The sequence below is a fragment of the Schistocerca cancellata genome, chromosome 3, assembly GCF_023864275.1.
Source record: "Schistocerca cancellata isolate TAMUIC-IGC-003103 chromosome 3, iqSchCanc2.1, whole genome shotgun sequence".
In the NCBI taxonomy this organism is placed as follows: Eukaryota; Metazoa; Arthropoda; class Insecta; order Orthoptera; family Acrididae; genus Schistocerca; species Schistocerca cancellata.
The window spans coordinates 692,220,390-692,243,988 of NC_064628.1; positions in this window are offsets into that span (position 1 = coordinate 692,220,390).

Here is a 23,599-nt window from a genome sequence, read left to right on the forward strand (position 1 = left end):
CATAGGCTTTATCATTCACAATTTCCGGTGAAGTTAACAGCTGAAACTGATTTTGCTCAATCTACAGTCTTTCGACGTTCGAATCTGTTAATTTCTTATCAGAAAACATCAAAAATTTTGTTGAGCCTTACACCATGGATGACAAAATCCGAACACGGCCAAGAAAGATCAAATCAGATATTTAGCAGAGTGAAAAAGGCTGAATAACTGAAAATTGAACTTCCGCTATACTTACACTCGTGCATTGGAACCAGGAGCTGTAGTGCCGCAACGGTCTCTGTCAGCATGGTCTCCGTCGCAAGACACACACACCCACACACACACACAGTGACCAGGATGTGTCCTGCGCACTCTGTAAGAGTTGACTGTAGAGCAGGATTAGATGACTGTGGAGCCATCCAAGTCCACTGCGGCTCAGATGTTTGGCAGAAAGTTTACGCCCTTGAATGTAATAAAGAGTCCCAGTCACGTTATGGCTTTTCTAACAATATCCAGAAAGAGACTCAGACTACAGTTTAGTAACAATGAAGAATCGGTTGAAGTTTTAGTTAATCGTAAGAGAGAATCAGTGGTGACGAAGTCAGAGTGTGACGTGTGTCGGATGATGGCATCCTCTTGGGTAAAATTTCCGGAGGTAAAATACTACTCAGGAGGATGTCATCATCAGGAAAACAAAACAGGCTTTCTACATATAGGAGCGTGGAATGTTAGATTCCTTAATCGGGTAGGTAGGTTAGAAAATTTAAAAAAGCAAGTGGATAGGCTGAAGTTAAATATAGCGGGAACATGTGCAATGCGATGGCAAGAAGAACAGGACTTTTGATCAGGTCAGTAGAAGGTCATCAATACAAAATAAAATAGGAATACTGCAGAAGTAGGCCTAAAACTGAATAATAAAACAGGAATGCGTTTAAGCTGCTATGTACAGCATAGTGATCGCATTATCCTAGCCAAGATAGACTCTAAGCTGACATCTATCACGGAAGTACGTTTATATGCCAGTTATCTCCGCAAATGAAGAAGAGACTCAAAGAATATACACATATCAAAAAACGTTTTGCATCACCGCTGTTCCCAGAGCTCCTGAAGATAGACGTTGATTGTGGATATTGTATCGCAGACACAGTCCTTTTGACTGTTCAGAGATGTCACTAAACCCGCCCAAAAATGTAAACAACCATGCATGAGCAACGCCTGTTAGACGGAGTGGGCCGACAGCCGATCAGTTCCAGTCATTCCACCAGAAAGGAGGTACACGGCTCGTATTGGCTGCAGTTTAGCCATGCCCAGACCGCGGTTCGATAGCGTCCGCATTGTTACTTTGTGCCAGGAAGGGCTCTCAACAAGGGAAGTGTCCAGGCGTCTCGGAGAGAACCAAATCGATGTTGTTTGGACATGGAGGAGATACAGAGAGACAGGAACTGTCGATGACATGCCTCGCTCAGGCCGCCCAAGGGCTACTACTGCAGTGTATTACCGCTACCTACTGATTACGGCTCGGACGAACCCTGACAGCAACGGCACCATGTTGAATAATGCTTTTCGCGCAGTCACAGGACGTCGTGTTACGACTCAAACTGTGCATAATAGGCTGCATGAAGCGCAACTTCACTCCCGATGTCCATGGCGAGGTTCATCTTCGCAACCACCATGCAGCGCGGTACAGATGGGCCCATCAACATGCCGAATGGACCGCTCAGCACTCTTCAGCGATGAGTGTCGCATATGCCTTCAACCAGACAATCGTCGGAGACATGTTTGGAGGCAACCCGGTCAGGCTGAACGCCTTACACACACTTTCCAGCGACTGCAGCAAAGTGGAGGTTCCCTGCTGTTTTGGGGTGCATTATGGGGGGCCGAAGTACGCCACTGGTGGTCATGGAAGGCGTCGTAACAGCTGTACCATACATGAATACCATCCTCCAACCGATAGTGCAATCATGTCGGCAGCATATTGGCGAGGCATTCATCTTCGTGGACGACAATTCGCGCCCCCATCGTGCACATCTTGTGAATGACTTCGTTCAGGATAACGACATCGCTCGACTAGAGTGGCCAGCCTGTTCTCTTGATATGAACCCTATCAAACATGCCTGGGATAGACTGAAAAGAGCTGTTTATGGACGACGTGACCCACCAATCACTCTGAGGGATCTACCCCGAATCGCCGTTGAGGAGTGGGACAATCTGGACCGATAGTGCCTTGATGAACTTGTGGATAGTCTTCCACGACGAATACAGGCATGCATCACTGCAAGAGGACGTGCTACTGGGTATTAGAGGTACCGGTGTGTACAGCAATCTGGACCACCGCCCCTGAAGGTCTCTCTGTATAGTGGTACAACGCGCAATTTGTGGTTTTCATGAGCAATAAGAAAAGCGGAAATGATGTTTATGTTGATCTCTATTCCAATTTTATGTACAGGTTCCGGAACTCTCGGAACCGAGGTGATGCAAACCTTTTTTTGATGTGTGTATGATGAGATATAGGGAACTGTTCAGATAACTCAGGAAGCCAAAAATTTAATTGCGGTCGATGACTGGAATTCTACAGTAGAAAGGGGAAAACAAGGGAAAATAGAAGGTGAAATAGCGGATGAAAGACAGAGAAAGCCGTCTAGCAGAATTCTGCAGAGCACAATTTAATCATCTCCAACGCTTGGTTTAAAAATCATGAAAGAAAGTTGTACACGTGGATGAGACCTCGGGACAATGGAATGTTTCGGATTAATAATATAATGGTAAGAACGAGATTTCTAAACCGGGTTTTACACGGTAAAATATTAACAGAAGCAGATGTGAACTCTGACCGTAATTTAACGGTTATGTTCTACAGAGAGGAACTGAAGACGTTGCAAAAAGACAGGAAATTAAGGAGATTGGACCTGGATAAACTTAAGGAACGAGAGGTTATTGGAAGTTTCAGAGGATCAGGAGGGAACGATGGACTGAAACGGGTGAAAGGAATAAAATAGGCAGTAGAGGATCAAATAAGTAATATGGCAAGGCCTAGTGAAACCATTGGATAACAGAGGAGATATTGACGAAAGGATAGAACATAAAAGTGCAAATGAGCAGGCGAATCGGAATACCGACGTCTAAAAAATGAGATCAACAGAAAATGTAAGATACACTATGAGATCAAAAGTATCTGAACACTTAGATGAAAATGACTTACAAGTTCGTGGCACCTCCATTGGTAATGCTGGAATTCAATATGGTGTTGGCCCACTCTTAGCCTTCATAACAGCTTCCACTCTCGCAGGCATACGTTGAATCAGGTGCTGGAAGATTTCTTGGGGAACGGCAGCCCATTCTTCACGGAGTGCTGCACTGAGCAGAGGTTTCGATGTCGGTCGGTGAGGCCTGGCACGAAGTCGGCGTTCCAAAACATCTCAAAGGTGTTCTGTAGGATTCAGGCCAGGATTCTGTGCAGTCCAGTCTCTTACAGGGACCTTGTTATCGTGTAAACACTCAGCCACTGGCCGTGCGTTATGAACAGGTGTTCGATCCTGGTGAGAGATGCAGCCTCCATCCCCGAACTGCTCTTCAACAGTGGGAAGTAAGAAGGTGCTTAAAACATCAACGTAGGCCTGTGCTGTGATAGTGCCACGTAAAACAAGAAGCGGTGCAAGCCCCCTCCATGAAGAGCACTGCCACATCATAACACCACCGCCTCCGAATTTTACTGTTGGCACTACACACGATAGCAGATGACGTTCACTCTGCCATCGGATCGCCACATTGTGTACCGTGATATGTCACTCCACACAGCGTTTTCCACTGTTCAATCGTCCAAATGTTTACGCTCCTTACACCAGGCGAGGCGTCGTTTGGCATTTAGCGGCGCGATGTGTGGCTTATGAGCAGCCTCTCGACCATGCAATCCAAATTTTCTCACTCCTCCCTAACTGTCATAGTACTTGCAGAAGATCTTGATGCAGTTTGGAATTCCTGTGTGATGGTCTGGATAGATGTCTGCCTATTACATATTACGACCCTCTTAAACTGTCGGCTGCCTCTGTCAGTCAACAGACGAGGTCGGCCTGTACGCTTTTGTGCTGTACGTCTCCTTTCCCGTTTCCACTTCACTATCACTTCTGAAACTCAGGACCTCGGGATGTTTAGGAGCATGGAGATATCGCGTACAGTCGTATGACACAAGTGACAACCAATCACCTGTCCACGTTCGAGGTCCGTGAGTTCCATGGAGCGCCCCATTCTACTCTCTTAAGATGTCTAATGACTCCTGAGGTCGCTGATATGAAGTACCTGGCAGTAGGTGGCAGCAAAAAGCACCCAATATGAATAACGTATGTTTTTGGGGGTGTCCAGATACTTTTGATCACATACGATAGCTGTCGGTAATGGCTCGAAGACAAATGCAGCGCTGCGGAAGCAGACATAACTAGGGAAAGATAGATGCCAACTGTATGAATGTTAACAGCTCATATTTGAAGCCAATACTAAGCAAAGAAAGAAAGAAAAGCTTAATGGTGGAAGAAATATATAGAGGGTCTATATAAGATAAACAAACTTGACGAAAACGTTGTAATAAGAGAAGAAGAAATAGGTGAAGAACAAATGGAGGGTATGATGCTGCGAAAGTAGATGAAGGATGGTAAAACATACGACATTCCTTCAAAATTACTGAGGCGCTTTCATCTTGTATGCAATACACACTGATTAGCCAGAACATTGTGACCACCTTCCTAATAGCCCGTATGTCAGCCTTTGGCACGGATAACAGCGGCTGAGCATCGTAGCATGGAAGCATTGAGGCCTTGGTAGGTCTTTGGAGGGAGTTGGCACCACATCTGCACACACAAGACGGCTAATCCCCGTGAATTCATGGGAGGGGTGATGGGGGGGGGGGGGGGGGGAGACCATGAGCTCTGGCGCCGCGTTCAGTCACATAACAGATGTGTTCGATCGAGTTCACATCTGGCAAGATGAGGGGCAGCACACAAATGGAACTCACCACTGGTTTCCTCGAAACACGACATCATACTCCTGCACTGCGACATGACGCGTTATCTTCTTGGAAAGTGCATTGCCATTGCCATTGGAGACATGATCGTCATGAAAGGGTGTACGTGGTCTGGAACCAGCGTAAGATACTCTCTGGCCGTCACGGTGCCTTGCACGAGCTTCCGAGCTCCACTGGACCCACAGATGCCCACGTGAATATTCTGCAGCGCCTAATGGAGCCGCCACCAACTTGTCTCCGTCCCGCAGTACAGGTGTCACGGAACTGTTCCCCTGGAAGACGACAGATTCACGCCCTTCCATCGACATGATGAAGAAGGTATCAGGATTCGACTGCGCCGACGTCCAGTGCCGATAGTCACGTGCCCATTTAAGTCGTAGTTCCCGATGTCGTGGTGTTAACATTGGCACATGCGTTGGTCGTCGGAGGTTCGAGTTCTCCCTCGGGCATGGGTGTGTATGTTGTCCTTAGCGAAAGTTAGATTAAATAGCGTGTAAGCTCAGGGCACGATGACCGCAGCAATTTGGTCCCATAGAACTTACCACAAATTTCCAATTTCCATGCATGGGTCGTCGGCTGCGGAGGCTCATCCTTAAGAATGTTCGGTGCACTGTTGTTCAGACACACTTGTACTCTACCCAGAATTAAAGTCTGATGTTAGTTCCGGTGCAGTTCACCGCCTGTCCTGTTTTACCAGTCTGCGCAGCCTACACGTCCAACATTTATAATAAGGAGTGGCTGCCCAACCCTCTTGACGTCTGGAAGCGGTTTCAACTTGGTTTCGATGCGTGTTGAAGAAACTCATCACAGCACACCCGGCAACTCGTGCAGTTTCCGAAATGCTCGTGCTGAGCTTCCGGGTCGTCACAATCCGCCCTCGGTCAAACTCAGATAGATCGTCGCCGTCTTCACTCTACACATGGACAGCACGCTTACTGATACTACGTGCACCGTGCGCGTGTCTGACTGACAGTCATTCATCGCCAGGGGCAGGTTTATGTCGACAGTGTGTAAGTGGTCATAATGTTCTGGCTGGTCAGTGTATGTGCGACAGGTGGGATACCCTACGCTTCAGGTAGGATGTTGTTGCCTACCAAGCAAGAGTTACACAACAGTTACCTTGAGGGGCTACTTCCACACAGGCACAACCACTCGCCTGGCATCTCTTGGGTCCTTGCAGCAGCCTTCAGATGGCGCTCATAAAATCGGACCTCTGCCTGGTTTTGCTCCACTCCCTCCAGCACATCGTGTACGTCCTGTGATTGAGTGAACAGGAACCAATAAGGAGTCACCTCAACAACAGGCACCAAACCACAACACGTGGTGGGCACTCACTCAGTTCTGCACCAGCCCTGCAGTACAGGCTCTGAAGACTACCTTCCAACTTCGGGTCGCTATTTACGGAGAACTGGAACCAACCCAGAGTGACTCCAAACTATATTTTGTCATAGTGACAAATCATAAATTGCCAAGAGACATAAAAGTTATTAGACACCATTGTATTAGTTAGAGGGCGTCGAGTGTCACACATCAAACTGTACAAAAGTTAAGTACTATTTGTAACATACAGTTAATAAATGTTATTTCTTACTGTGTTGCCACATCTCTGTTATAGTGCCATCCTACATAGTAATTGTTAACTGCAAGCATGCAAATCAGCCACTGCTGAGGAACCAAAGCAGGGGACAGTTTTCTGTTACCATGTACGTTTGGGCTGAATTAATAGCAGCATTTATGGTTGCAAACTATTAACAGGAATTATTTACAGAAGAATGGAAAAACTTGTAGAAGTCAACCTCAGGGAAGATCAGTTTGGGTTCCAGAGAAATGTAGGAACAAGCGAGGCAATACTGATCCTAAAACTTACGTTAGAAGATAGGCTGAAAATAGGCAAACCTACGTTGAAAGCTTTTGTAGATTTAGAGTAAGGTTTGGACAATTTTGACAAGACTACACTCTTTGAAATTCTGAAGGTAACAATTATAAAAGACAAGGACCGAAAGTTTACTAACATTTCTTACAGAAACAAGACTGCAGTTGTATGAGTCAAAGGACATGATAGGAAAGCCACAGCTGTTTAAGGGAGTGAGACAGGGTTGCAGCTTATCATCAGTGTTATTCAATATGCATATTGAACAAGTAGTAAAGGATACCAAGGCGAAATTTGGAAAGGGAATTAGAGTCCATGGAGAAGAAATAAAAACTTTAAGGTGTGCAAAGGAAACTGTACTCCTGTCAGAGACAGCAAAAGATTTGGGAGAATTATTGAATGGATTGGGTAGTGTCGTGAGAAGAGATTATAACGTGAACATAAACGAAAGAAAGACAACGATAATGGAGTGTATTCGAACTAAAACAGGAGATGCCGAGGGAATTAGGTTAGGAAGTGAGAAAGTAAAAGTAGTAGACGAGTTTCGCTATTTGGGCAGTAATGCAGGAAGATTCACTGGACTCAGCTTAAGTGACTGAGTGGTGTGGGTTCACAAGCTCCTTCATTCTCGGCTCGTTTTTTTTCGAGGAGATGACACCTCGCAGGCCCGTTAAATGTACGATGGCATCTGTACAGTATAAGGTTCTCCTTGTGTAACACGTGATTCCAGCTTTGCAAGAACGCACCTGTGTCCAACCACTATTTTCATGCAAAATGGGGCGACACCGCACGTCGATTGTCAGGTGAAAGATACGCTTCAAGAAAGCTTCAATATCTCTAGGCAGCTTCAGGATGTATCGTCTTCCAGATCCCCCAACCTAAATCCATATGAGTTCTGGTTGTGGGAACATTTGAATGATTGTGTCTATGAGGGGTGTATCCAGACTCTTGTTGATCTGAAGCACTGCCTAAGATGCAATATTGCTCTGATTTACACCAGCAACTGTCGTCCATGTCGTGTTACGGATGCAGCATGTTGCTGAGTCGGGAGATCTTACGGCACACATCTTGTAACTTATGAGAGTATCCTAATAAACGTGTCAGTACCACCGTTATCTAATGTTTGATCATTCCTCCCCTTTTCCTGCAGCCACGCCACATTCTGACAGCTTGGAGCCCATATTGTCGCCTGGTTTTAGAACGTGGAATTTTTATTTTTGTCAGCATACTGCAAGAGTACACCGATTGATGAGCCTATCCACTGCGTTTAGCGTCCTGCAATGTATACAGCCCGCATTGTAGCACTCGGAACACCATCAGTTTAATTATAACTATGCAGTATATTAATGACAAATTTAACATCGACACTGGTACCACGTAACAGACGAATTGAAGGAATTCTGCTGTCTTGGAAATAAAATAACGTATAGTTGATGGAGCAAGCACAAATGCAGACTAGCACAACCAAAGAGGGCATTCCTCACTAAGAGAACTGTGTTAGCACTCAACATAGGTCTTAATTTGAGAATACTCTCTCAAAAAGTGTGCCTGGAGTACAACTTCGTATGGACGTTACTCATGGCGAGTGGAGAAACGGGGAAAAAGAAATTCGAAGATTCTGAGACGTGGTTTTACAGAAGAATGGAGAAAACTAAGTGTGCTTGTAAAATAAGAGTGACGAGTTTCTCCGTAGAACTGGCGAGAAAATTTACATGTGGAAAACACTAATTTGAAGAAGGAACAGGACGATAATAAGACCTGTATGAATGCATCAGAAAACTATTGACGACAAAAATTTTAGCGTAAGACAGGGATTGGAATGTACAGGGTGGTCAGAAACAATCTGAAAAGCTTGTAGGAGCGTCACAGGATAGGAAGCGCTGATAAATAATTGTTTAAAAAAAATTCGATGCGATACGCCGTTTCCGTGTTGATTAGCATTGAAGTTAGGCAATCGGACCTTCGCGAGCGCAAATTCAAGTGACTCGACAGATACAGTTAGTGTCAGTTGTTCTCTTAGCATAAATGACAGTGCACGAGATAACAGGCTTTGGCTCGAGTTTGATCCACACTACCGTCCGATGCCCAACTTGTGTATCGCTCTCTAGTTTGATTTTAGGAAAACAAACGAAGAACACATTTGGCGACACTCTCTCTGCCAGGCTGCTTGAATTTGCGAGCACAACTGTCTGGCGTTCTAACTCGGAAACGACGCACAGTATCGTATTTTTTTCTTAACAATTCTTTCTCAGCATAACCTGGCCTGCAATGCCCTTTCAAGCTTTTTAGACTGTTATTGAGCGCCCTGAATACAACAAATTATTGAGAACATTCAGTGTAAGGGGTACTCTAAGATGACGAGGTTAACACACGGAGAGGAAATCACGACGGACCCAATCATATCAGCCAGTAGACCGATGAGCCAAAAAGTGCAAGCGATAAAAAATAATCCGTATCTACACTGACGGAAAAGAAATCGCAACACCGACAAATAATTAATGTAGAGTAACGAAATTTCGCGAATACATTTGTCTAGGTAACATATTTAAGTGATTAACATTCCAAGATCACAGGTTAATGTAAGCGCGAGGTGAGGCATTAAAAATGTGAAGTTCTGGTATAACCGCCAGGATGTTGAATGCAAGCATAACAACTCCATGCATTGTGTTGTACAGGTGCCGGATGTCAATTTGTGTGATACAGTTCCATGCTTGTTGCACTTGGTCGGTCAGTAGGGGGACAGTTGATGCTGTTAGTGGCTGACGCTGAAGTCTTCGTCCGATGATGTCCCATATGTGGTCGACTGGAGATCTAGCAGGCCAGGGCAACATATCGACACTTCGTAGAGCGTGTTGGGTTATAACAGCGGTATGTGGGCGAGCGTTGTCCTGTTGGGAAACACCCCCTGGAGGCTGTTCGTGACTGGCGGCACAACAGTTCGAGTCACCAGACTGACGTGCAAATTTGCAGTCAGGGTACGTGGAATAACCACGACAGTGCTCCGGCTATCATACGAAATCGCACCCCAGACCATAAGTCCCGACGTGATGGATCCGGGGGGGGGGGGGGGGCTATCATGGAGACAGGTTGTTTTCAGGCCCTCGCCTGGCCTTCTCCTAGCCACCAATGACGCGGAAGAAGGCCCGCTTTCATCAGAAAGCACGAGAATTCTATCCTCCCCTCCAATGAGCTCTCACTTGACACCACTAAATTCACAAATGACGATGGTTTGGGGTCAGTAGAAGGCACCATACAGGGCGTCTGGCTCGGAGCTGTCCTTGAAGTAAACGATTTGTAACAGTTCATTGTGTCACTGTGGTGCCAATTGCTGCTCAAATTGCTGATGCTGATGCAATACGATACGCCATAAGCCATATGCCGAACACGATGGTCTTCCCTCTCAGTAGTGACACGTGGCTGTCTGGAGCCCGGTCTTCTTTCGATCGTACACTCTCGTGACGAATACTGCCAGCAATCCTGTGCAGTGGCCTCATTCCTGCCAAGTCTTTCTGCAGTGCCGCAGGAGGTACATTCTGCTTCTCGTAGACCTATTATACGACCTCGTTCAAACTTACTGAGGTGGTGGTAATGGCGATTTTGTCACCTTAAAAGCATTCTTGATTAACATCAACTCTCTACGTCGAATATAAAGGTAACTGACGCTCACGACCGTTACAGCGCGTGTTTAAAGGAAACCTGATTTTCATCCTTATAATAGCGCTACTGGCGCCACTTTTATGCGACATCATCCAGCACAGACATCATCTTTCAGATGTTCAAACACGGCTACCAACTTTCGTTTATGTGACACAACCTCTTGGCATAACGATTTTTTTTCTGTCAGTGTATATACACTCCTGGAAATGGAAAAAAGACCCACCATACTTGCTCCGGACACTGCGAGAGGGCTGTACAAGCAATGATCACACGCACGGCACAGCGGACACACCAGGAATCGCGGTGTTGGCCGTCGAATGGCGCTAGCTGCGCAGCATTTGTGCACCGCCGCCGTCAGTGTCAGCCAGTTTGCCGTGGCATACGGAGCTCCATCGCAGTCTTTAACACTGGTAGCATGCCGCGACAGTGTGGACGTGAACCGTATGTGCAGTTGACGGACTTTGAGCGAGGGCGTATAGTGGGCATGCGGGAGGCCGGGTGGACGTACCGCCGAATTGCTCAACACGTGGGGCGTGAGGTCTCGACAGTACATCGATGTTGTCGCCAGTGGTCGGCGGAAGGTGCACGTGCCCGTCGACCTGGGACCGGACCGCAGCGACGCACGGATGCACGCCAAGACCGTAGGATCCTACGCAGTGCCGTAGGGGACCGCACCGCCACTTCCCAGCAAATTAGGGACACTGTTGCTCCTGGGGTATCGGCGAGGACCATTCGCAACCGTCTCCATGAAGCTGGGCTACGGTCCCGCACACCGTTAGGCCGTCTTCCGCTCACGCCCCAACATCGTGCAGCCCGCCTCCAGTGGTGTCGCGACAGGCGTGAATGGAGGGACGAATGGAGACGTGTCGTCTTCAGCGATGAGAGTCCCTTCTGCCTTGGTGCCAATGATGGTCGTATGCGTGTTTGGCGCCGTGCAGGTGAGCGCCACAATCAGGACTGCACACGACCGAGGCACACAGGGCCAACACCCGGCATCATGGTGTGGGGAGCGATCTCCTACACTGGCCGTACACCACTGGTGATCGTCGAGGGGACACTGAATAGTGCACGGTACATCCAAACTGTCATCGAACCCATCGTTCTACCATTCCTAGACCGGCAAGGTAACTTGCTGTTCCAACAGGACAATGCACGTCCGCATGTATCCCGTGCCACCCAACGTGCTCTAGAAGGTGTAAGTAAACTACCCTGGCCAGCAAGATCTCCGGATCTGTCCCCCTTTGAGCATGTTTGGGACTGGATGAAGCGTCGTCTCACGCGGTCTGCACGTCCAGCACGAACGCTGGTCCAACTGAGGCGCCAGGTGGAAATGGCATGGCAAGCCGTTCCACAGGACTACATCCAGCATCTCTACGATCGTCTCCATGGGAGAATAGCAGCCTGCATTGCTGCTGGATATACACTGTACTAGTGCCGACATTGTGCATGCTCTGTTGCCTGTGTCTATGTGCCTGTGGTTCTGTCAGTGTGATCATGTGATGTATCTGACCCCAGGAATGTGTCAATAAAGTTTCCCCTTCCTGGGACAATGAATTCACGGTGTTCTTATTTCAATTTCCAGGAGTGTATTTGGCTTTTTTTAGTTTGAGTCACCCTTCTCTCGAGTGGTATATGTGCATAGATTCTTCCTGTCCTCTCTGCGTTTCAGAATACCTCTCACAGCCAGCCTCCTCATTCCAGTTTGGTACGTATTTCAGTGTCCTACCATTCTTTAAAATTTGCTCACTTCATTGTTCTAGTTAGACACTGGACTCGCATTCGGGAGGACGACGGTTCAATCCCGCGTCCGGCCATCCTGATGTAGGTTTTCCGTGATTTCCCTAATTCGCTCCAGGAAAATGCCGGGATGGTTCCTTTCAAAGGGCACGGCCGACTTCCTTCCCCGTCCTTCCCTAATCCGATGAGACCGATGACCTCGCTGTCTGGTCTCCTTCCCCGAAACAACCAATCATTGTTCTATCCAGGGCCTGGCTAGTTGCGGATATCTAACCGCAAGTTATAACAACCCCCTTACGGCAATAAACGTCACTTGCCCACTCAACTTGCCTATAATAATTCACTTCAAATTAATCCAGTTTCCCCTTTCTAAATTTTCTCTCTGTCTGCTTCTCTCTTACTTTTATAGGACAGCTACAGCTCCTGTTCTGTGCCACTGTTTGACAGCAATGAATATTGTTCTTGAATAAAGCCTTCTAGCTTTTTTCTAATCTGTCAAGCCGTCCCTTAGCTGTGCTGACGTTGAATAGGCATATCTCGTAGGTGGAAGAACTTTTCCGTTGTCTGCGGTATTTCCCGTTTTTTCTAATAATGAAGATCACGTTTCCCATGAGTAGAATTAGTGTCTTCAATGGAGTATTTTATGAACGGTTTTCGCATCACTGTGATATCCAACAGTGCTGATTATCCGCCACCAGAAAAATTTCATATGGAAGACAGCGAGTGTGTCCAGCATGCTTAGTATGTGTTGGTGAGATGGATGATGAGAGAAAGGGAACAATTTCTCATAGCGAAGGTCAATCAATAAGGAATTCATACTCACCAATGATCTAATCCTCTCGGCTGTCACGCGGAGGGATCACTTTTTGTTATCATCATTTGTGGATATTGTAGAACACTGCAAAGAGGTAAGCACCAATATTCCTCTACGACACAGTAGAGTATTTGGACGGACGAAACCCGAGAGCAGAGGCAACAGCAATATTCACAACTAGCCTAGCGGCTCCATCGCCTGTGCAGCTGGGTTCACGACCTCGCAGAAACCGGTCACGCACTGCCAACAAGGACGCCCCTGCAGCGCCAGATGCGACGAAATTACGCGGACAGTCGGCCGGCGTTTCACCCGTGTGCATCCAGTGAGTTACAGAATCGCTGCACCGTATGCACTAAATTCTACATTTTATTACCTGTTCTTCGAATGATGGACACGCAACTGCATCTGTATTTGAGTAGAACATTTATTCTTCAGCGGGCTGATCATTTACCTCTTCATTTATCCAACTAAGTGGCACTACTGTAGGCGTCAACGTCTCAGACACACTATCGTTTTCTTTATGCAGTAAGAATCTGAATTTGGGCCAGATAGTGTCCGCAGCAAATACCTGTCATGTTCGTAACTAAACAGACAATAGTTTATGCAACATTGGACTTGAAGTGGTGTTTGACATCTTGAGATTATCGCGTGTATTCACTGACCCAGCACTCAAATTATAAAGAAACTTAGTCCACTTGTGATTTCCAGATAGTAGCGCACTGTTCGGTGCTCTGCAGGCTACGAAATGGTACAGAGAGTTATACTGAAATTGTTGGAGTTCTTTGGTGAAGCTGCTGTGTAAGGCTACAAATCGACCATGCCTAACTCCTAGGTAAATTTCCGGTGCCCTTGTGACTATCTCTGCGCATGTAATTGTTGCAAGGCTCGACGAGAAGTCGTTCCTAGTTATTAAAACACACATTATTCGTCAGTGTTATGAAGAGCAATTGAAGCAGTTTGAACGAGTAATTTTGACATCCAATTCCCTAGATATGACAAAGGTTGACTGTCCATTCGTTTCAAATTTTTCCACTGCCTAACGTTGCTGTGGGGTAGGAATATCACGTCAACGTGACTGCACATAGTTGCTGAGAATTTCTTCTGGGTGGAAATGTACACAATACATCGAGACGTCGCACATCGCTGAGCTAATGCATCATATTACGAGAGATAGCCAATGGGACTATGGAATGGTTCCAGTCAAAAGTAATCACCCTGAGCGTTAAGACATTTACCCCACTGAGAGATGAGACAATAAATTCCCGTTTCATAAAAGTCGGTCGGCTGCTTATGGATTCACAGCCTCACCCACTCTTGTGCTTTCTCGTTCGACTGAAGCCGACGTCCAGACATGTCTCTCTTCGCATCGGCAAATATCTGAAAATCACACAGTGAAAGATCCGAGGTGTACGGAGGATGCTGCGGTGTTTCCTAAACAAATCGCCGAAGCGTAGGCTTTATGCGATTGGCAGCGTAGAGGCGGTCGCTATTATCATGCAACAGAAAGATTCCGTCCGACAGCATTCCTGGGTGTTTTGACCTTAACGCGCGTCACAGTTTCTGCAAAGTGCCTCGTAGTGCTGCTCATTGATTGTGGTTCCACGCCCAAGGAACTCGACTAGTACAGGGCCCCTGCAGTCGAAGAAGAAGGTCGACATGATCTCATTGGAACTTGAGTGAACATCTTTGGATTACTTTGGCTGGGAAGATGTGGGATATGCGATTGCAGTCTTTCTCGGCGTATTCCACTGATGAATTCTTCTCGGGTTATCAGCCGAGTGGTGGAGTCGTTTAGTCGCAACGTTTCAATGAGTTTCGTACCCATCATCTTTGCCAGAAGATAATGGGTACGAGACTCGTTGAAACGTTGCGACAAGACGACGCCACCACTCGGCTGATAACCCGAGAAGAATTCATCAGAGATGTGGGATGTTTCCATTATTGGCTTTGCCGTTTGCCCTCGGTCTGTCGAAATGCTGTCGCACGGAATCATCCTGTTGTACGATAACGTCCGCCCCCACACTGTCAAATGGACGAAGGCTACGATTCGGCGATTTGGCTGGGAAACAATGCAGCATTCTCTGTACAGTCTGGATCTTTCAGTGCAAGATTTGCATTTCTTTGGCCACCTGGACTCCGACTTCAGCCAGACGAGGAAGTGCAGCAGTGGGGGCGGTTGTAGATTCGTCAGCGGGCGACTGCTTACTACGAAACACGAACTGATCGTCCCGTTCCCAAGTCGGGTACATGCCTTGAGGCATGTGTTGATTACTTTTGAATGAAGTCATTCCATGGTCCCGTTCCGGCGGTTGTTCGGTTTTCACTTGATTGCCCCTTACATCACGTCGAAACCACAATCAACTCCAAATCCAAATGTCAATGAATTACAACATTTAGAACTCAGAGCACGTTTATTACAGACACTAACGTGCAGCCAAAACAGAACTGACGCCCAGGACGGAAAGGGCAGTTATTTATGCACACATCGAATATTCCAGAATGCTGGTATTTACATGACCATCGAATTTTTCAGATTGCTAGTGGTCTTCCGGTAGCGTTCTCGCTTCCCGGGCACGGGGTCCCGGGTTCGATTCCCGGCAGGGTCAGGGATATTTCCTGTCGTGATTACTGGGTGTTGTATCCCCATTACGGTCGGAGGAAGGTAATGGCAAACCACCTCCACTAGGACCCTGCTTAGTACAGCGGTGCAGGTCTCCCGCGTCGTCCCCTACGCTCCTCGGAGTATGGGACCTCATCATCATCATCATAGTGTATATATCTGCAACATTCGATGGATGTTTCATCCATCGAATGTTGCAGATATACTGACATTACAAATATAAAATATTTTAAGAACCTTCCAGAAACGATACGTACGAGATAACAAATTATTACTGGTGGTCGACTTTAAACTGTTGACCGGCAGTACCGCAACCAGAACGTTAATCACTGCACGCCCATAGCGCGCGGCTGTATGTAGGGATCTGAGAGAGAAGGAATGTTACACTTACGTCCTGTTGATGTCCTAGAAGTGTGAAATATTAGCTTTGCTGGGCCAGGATATGGAGTGATATGACCTTTTCACAGAATTGTACTGTCATTCGAATAAAGTGATTTACAGACAGTACGAGAAGACAATCGTACCGACCGAACTGGGATCTGAACACCACATTTTCTGAACGTGAAGGCAGTATCCGACTGACTAAGCTACCTCGTTCGGCAGGTATCTCATCACTTTTGGCACATTATCTCACAGCTTGCTCTAGTGGAAGCTGTAAAAAAGTTTCAAATTAGGATGCGAACAGACTCCTCAAGGTTTTCAAATGTGTGTGAAATCTTATGGGACTTAACTGCTAAGGTCATTAGTCCCTAAGCTTACACACTACTTCACCTGAATTATCCTAAGGACAAAAACACACACCCATGCCCGAGGGAGGACTCGAACCTCCGCCGGGACCAGGCCCTCGGGGTTTTCCGGCCAACAATACCATGTAAGTAGATTATACTTTATTATCGTTTTATTTATTCATTATGTACGGTTCCCTTTACTGGACAGCCTGATAGTAGCCAGGTTTCACTCTTCCACCTTAAATTTACAAGAGGAAAGGAACAGAAAATTAAATTTCAGTAAGACTAAACAATGATGAATCATAGTGACCTAATAATGGAATTATAAGTTCTTCTGATGTGTGGAGTTGTTGATGCTCAGGGCTCCCAGTAGCTGTAAGTATCGAATTCAATGAAGAAGGTATCGGAGAAGATACTGCACAGTGGGTTATCTCAGGGAAGAGACTGATAGCTGGGAAATTGACGTTAAGAGATGAGTAGGGTTTCAGTTCTACAGGAAGAGCATGGATTGAGGCTTCATTTGCAGTGGGATTCGTGGGTAGTCAACGGTAGGAAACACTTGTTAGGAAGGGTAAATCTCAGCGATTACATCATGACCTGGGAGAAGGAGATTTGGTTTGGGAAAGAGTATAAAATGCTTGAAAATCCATGGAATCCATGATGAGCTGAGTAGGCATGGCAGCAAGACAGGATTTTCAAAGGAAGTAAATACAATGGGATATTAGTACTAAAATATGGGCTAGGGTAAGAGACGGGAGAACGTTCTAAGTGCTTCAGAAGGAGAAGTAACTTCGTGCGGATGAGAGAAGGTATTCAGATATGGGAAGCGAAGAGAAATAGTATGTTCGTTACGTTGATTGGATGGTTGTGGACTGTTGGTTAAAGATCTCATCGATGAATGCACAGGTGGTTTTTTCTATAAATGTTAACTGTGTTTTGTACGTCGGTGAATGTATACCACTGGTTACAGTAGGACGTGAAGTGTATGAAGTGGAACTGAAGGGATTGTTGGAATGATTTGAGGGACAAGTGGACGGCACGGAAGGCGGTGTCGCCTGTGCATTAGAGTTTGTACAAGTGACAGGACATTGGAGAGAGGAACCATTTGTGTGTAGGAAAGACGGCAGAACCTTAGGATTAGTATAATTTGTTTGTATAAACTGCTCAAAAGAAGTGTGGCGTCATCCTCATGCGTTGCACAGTTTTTTTCCTGAAAATGTTTCTCAAAAACATCTACGAATCCGACCATAAGAAGTCACTATAGTACGACCTGTACACAATGTTGAGTTCGACAACATTCCTAGGAGGGTACTCTAAAATTTGGCTGTGTGCGCATTGGCACTGTACAGCAAGAAGGGTCGTCAAAATGGGAAGTTGCCGCCGAATTGGCGTATACCATAGTGACGTCATTCGAACTTTTAACCGCTATCGTAAGAGAAAAAAACACTGACGACTTACCTTGTAGTGGTTACCTGTAGTTGATAGCACCAACTACCGCTACCCACAAGTTACGACATAACTTAGTCCCATACTCAGGGAATGAGTACATGGAGCATTTTCAGGAATCCGGCATCGCCGTTCTAGACGAGGCTCTATTCAAGGCGGTATGCCATTCCCGTCCACCAGTCTGTTATGAAGTGTCAACTATCTGTCTTTGTCGTGTGAATTACTGTGATGACTGCTTGTACAGCGTTGGGTTTCTGTTGTTATGGACGAAGGGAAAGGAGAGTGTGAAATCCGGTGCTGGCACTAAGCCCACTCCTCGCGAATAGCAGCAAGGCGGCCGTCGAACTTGAAGTCCACATCTCACAGTCGGATCATTATCAACAGTGGCACATGAGACACTGCAGAGATGTTTGGAATTTAATCCAGAACATTGGCGCAAAAACTGATGACCAGAAGCTCTACGCCTTGCCGGCTAAATACGGATAGTGAAAATTCTCCGCCACCAGGATTCGAACCGGCTTACCGCTTTCGCACAAACGTGCTTCGGTGACCTCGACTATGACGGCGGGTTACAAATTACAGCTCGTAGATCGCAGCAGAACTGCGTGCTGAATTTTTAGTCGCCTGTATTGACCCAGGCAATAATCAAATGTCTCCACACGATCAGTATGGCATATATATCCAGTACAAACCCTCAGCATCGAGATGAGCAAGGTATGCAACCTGGATAATTGGTGTCGAATTCTCTTCACCGACAGACGCAAGATTAGTCTGAGACTTTTTTTGACAATCATCGTAGAATAGCGTGGAGAAGCCCAATTACGAATATACTTCTCAGGCATGAGGACCCACAGGTTAAGACTGTCTACCAATAAGGTTCCTTTCAGACTATACTGATACCTATGCAACCGCTCACTCGACGAAAGATCCATACCCAAAGACTGGAAAGTAGCACGGGTCACACCAGCACGGGTTCAGAAAATATCTTTCTTGTGAAACACCACTAGCTCTTTACTTACGTGAAGTAATGAGTGCTGTCGACAGGAGATCTCAATTTATTCCACACTTCTAGATTTTTCAGAACGCTTTTGATACCGTTTCTCACAGGCGACTTTCGATCATAATGCATGCCTGCTTAGTATCGTCTCAGTTGTGCGACTATATTTGCGAGTTCCTGTCAGAAATGTCTTAGTTCGTTCGTAGCAATTGACGGAAAGTCAAAGATAAGTGATATCTGTCGTTCCCCAAGGCATTCTTATCTGCCCTCTGCTGTTACTAATCAATATAAACGGTTTAGGAGACAATGTGAAGAGCCCTCTCAGATTCTTTGCAGATGATGCTGTATTTACTGTCTCAAAACCAATTGCAAAACAATTGGCGAAAAGTGGCAATTCACTCTAAATAATAGAAAGTGTGAAGTCATCCATGTGAGTCCTAAAAGGAACCTGCTAAATTTCGTTTACACGATAAATCACACAAATCTAAATGCTATGAATTCAGTAAAATACTTAGGGATTAGAATTACGAGTAACTTAACCAAATAATGCGATTTATTGGTAGAACACTTAGAGGGGGCAACAGGTCTACTAAAGAAACTACCTATACTACCCTTGTCGGTCCTCTTATGGAATATTACTGCACGGTGTGGGATCCGCGTCAGATCGGATTTCAAATGGCTCTGAGCACTATGGGACTTAACAGTTATGGTCGTCAGTCCCCTAGAACTTAGAACTACTTAAACCTAACTAACCTAAGGACATCACACAACACCCAGTCATCACGAGGCAGAGAAAATCCCAGACCCCACGGGGAATCGAACCCGGGAACCTGGGCGTGGGAAGCGAGATCGCTACCGCACGACCACGAGCTGCGGACTCAGATAGGACTTACGGAGGACATCAAAGAAGGACAGCTCGTTCCTTATTTTCGCGAAATGGAGGGGAGAGTGTCGCGGATATGATAGGCGAGTTGGGGCAGCAATCATTAAAACAAAGGTGTTTTTCATTGCGGCAGGATATCTCCACGACATTTGAGTCACCAACTTTCTCCTCCGATTCCGAAAATTCGATGTTGGCGTCCATCTACATAGACGGAAATGGTCATTTCAATAAAATGAGAGAAATAAGAGCAAGGTAAGATTTAAGTGTTCATTTTTTTTCCCGCGCTCTGTTCTAGAGTGGAACGGAAGAGAAATAGCTTCAAGGCGGTTTGATGAACCCTCTACCAGGTACATAATTGTAAATTGTAGGGTAGTCATGTAGATGTGGATGTTAAGCAGTGAGGTCATATTTGGGTCAGTATGATGTACGTATGTCGGACGTCTTCCACCGCTGACGAGGTTTCATTCGTGAGCTGTGCAGTATCGGAACAAAAACCGACAAGCTATCGCCTACCCCTAGAGACAACATTTTGGTGATTGATTCCTCTTCCTCAGACGATAATCATCGAGCACGCCTGGGAAAATCTTCTTCCAGGATGAAGGAATCAACCGAAAGGAATGGGCAGAAGTATCTTCTGATATGAGCGTAATTGGGCATGCTTGGAACCGGTAAGCCGGCAGTTGTGGCCGAGCGGTTCTAGGCGCTTCAGACCGGAACCGCGCTGCTGCTACGGTCGCAGGTTCGAAACCTGCCTCGGACATGGATGTGTGTGCTGTCCTTAGGTTAGTTAGGTTTATGTAGTTCTAAGTTCTAGGGGACTGATGACCCCAAATGTTAAGTCCCATAGTGCTCAGAGCCATTTGAATAATTTGGAACCGGTAAAAACACTCGCAAGAACCGTTCCAGCACAGTGGATCCGAAAGGAAGCATTTGAAGTGTGGGACAGTTAATCAGTAATATCTCAGCCATCTTGTGTACAGCATGCCAAAGAGGATCCTAGCATATACACTACTGGCCATAAAAATTGCTACACCACGAAGATGACGTGCTACAGACGCGAAATTTAACCGACAGGAAGAAGATGCTGTGATATGCAAATGATTAGCTTTTCAGGTTGGCGCCAGTGGCGACACCTACAACATGCTGACATGAGGAAAGTTTCCAACCGATTTCTCATACACAAACAGCAATTGACCGGCGTTGCCTGGTGAGATGTTGTTGTGATGCCTCGTGTAAGGAGGAGAAATGCGTACCATCACGTTTCTGACTTTGATAAAGGTCGGATTGTAGCCTATCGCGATTGCGGTTTATCGTATCGGCGACATTGCTGCTCGCGTTGGTCGAGATCCAATGACTGTTAGCAGAATATGGAATTGGTGGGTTCAGGAGGGTAATACGGAACGCCGTGCTGGATCCCAACGGCCTCGTATCACTAGCAGTCGAGATGACAGGGATCTTATCCGCATGGCTGTAACGGATCGTGCAGCCACGTCTCGATCCCTGAGTCAACAGATGGGAACGTTTGCAAGACAACAACCATCTGCACGAACAGATCGACGACGTTTGCAGCAGCATGAACTATCAACTCGGAGACCATGGCTGCGGTTACCCTTGACGCTGCATCAAAGACAGGAGTGCCTGCGATGGTGTACTCAACGACGAACCTGGGTGCACGAATGGCAAAACGTCATTTTTTCGGATGAATGTAGTTTCTGTTTACAGCATCATGTTGGTCGCATCCATGTCTGGCGACATCGCTGTGAACGCACATTGGAAGCGTGTATTCGTCATCGCTATTCTGGCGCATCACCCGGCGTGATGGAATGGGGTGCCACTGGTTACGCGTCTCGGTCACCTCTTGTTGGCAGTTGTTGAACAGTGGACGTTACATTTCAGATTTGTTACAACCCGTGGCTCTACCCTTCATTCGATCCCTGCGAAACCCTACATATCAGCACGATAATGCACGACCGCATGTTGCAGGTCATGTACGGGCCTTTCTGGATACAGAAAATGTTCGACTGTTGCTCTGGCCTGCACATTCTCCAGATCTCTCACCAACTGAAAACGTGTGGTGAATGGTGGCCGAGCAACTGGCTAATCACAATACGCCAGTCACTATTCTTGATGAACTGTGGTACCGTGTTGAAGCTGCATGGGCAGCTGTACCTGTACACGCCATCCAAGCTCTGTTTGACTCAATGCCCAGACGTATCAAGGCCGTTACTACGGCAAGAAGTGGTTGTTCTGCGTACTGATTTCTCAGGATCTATGCACCCAAATTGCGTGAAAATGTAATCACATGTCAGTTCTAGTATGATATATTTGTCCAACGAATACCCGTATATCATCTGCATTTCTTCTTGGTGTAGCAATTTTAATGGCCAATAGTGTACGTTAGAGCGATTCAGCACCGAATATAACCGAGCAGCAGACTTTTATTTGACTGATGTGCGTGTTCGAGCCGACTTCCGTTATTTCGGTTACTGCTTTTCTTTAAGCTATTTTTCAGAGTTATCTTTTCATTCCTGCTCCCTTTGAAAGCCTGCAAACATATACAGATGTTGTAAAGACTTCTTTGAACCGTTTATGATGAACCCACTTCTGCGAGGCTGACTACAGTCTGCTCCGGTGGTGGTCAGTTCTGAAGGGGCACAGCCGCCCCACACGCAGGCGACGCACAAATTCCAGGCGACAAGCCGACGTCACCGCGGTGCGTGAGGTGACGTCACTCGCCGAGCTATATCTCTCGCTGCGCGTCGTTGCGGCCGTTCATCACGAGTAGAGCCTGGCCGGTCGTAAGTTTCTCCAGCCTTGACATACTGAGTATAGCTGCCGTCTAAAGACGGGACTGACGCAACCGTGTTTCGATCGGGCCACGTAACGCGGCAAAAAACCGGTAGTCTGGCCGCTTCATGTGTCACGCCTGTTACTCGGACGCACCAGTGGCGGAAACAAAAAGGCGAGCGCTAATAGGATCGCGGCGAGGGGTCAGCGGCGCGGTCATTATCGCCCTTTCGGCTGGTGTGCCGCACCCGAAAATGGGACACGGGGCGTGTCCACCGTCTCACTGACCGCACTGGTTCACTGGAGGAATGAGAACCACTCTAAAGGAAGTAAACACTGTGTCTTAACCGATGCTAAACGCTCACTCTCATGCACAGCCTACTGCCCCACATTTTATAAGAACAGTAGCCAGTTGAAGAGGGATGTGTGTAAAACTGATACAAAATGTTGATTTTTCTTTTTGGCAACCTATAGTTTTGTAACGTGTTAAAACTATTGTCTCCGGTTTTCAGAGTTAAATTCGTCCTCCAAGTAGAGTAAAGGTCAGTTTGTTTCAACGAATTCACAGTGCCACGCCCACTTTTCTACGCCGGCTGCTGTGGCCAAGCGGTTCTAGGCGCTTCTACATCTACATCTACATCCATACTCCGCAAGCCACCTGACGGTGTTTGGCGGAGGGTACCTTGAGTACCTCTCTCGGTTCTCCCTTCTATTCCAATCTCGTATTGTTCGTGGAAAGAAACATTGTCGGTATGCCTCTGTGTGAGCTCTAATCTCTTTGATTTTATCCTCATGGTCTCTTCGTGAAATATACGTTGCAGGGAGCAGTATACTGCTTGACTCCTCGGTGAAGGTATGTTCTCTAAACTTCAACAAAAGCCCATACCGTGCTATTGAGCGCCTCTCCTGCAGAGTCTTCCACTGGAGTTTATCCATCATCTCCGTAACGCATTCGCGATTACTAATGATCCTGTAACGAAGCGCGCTGCTCTCCGTTGGATCTTCTCTATCTCTTCTATCAACCCTATCTGGAACGGATCCCACACTGGTGAGCAATATTCAAGCAGTGG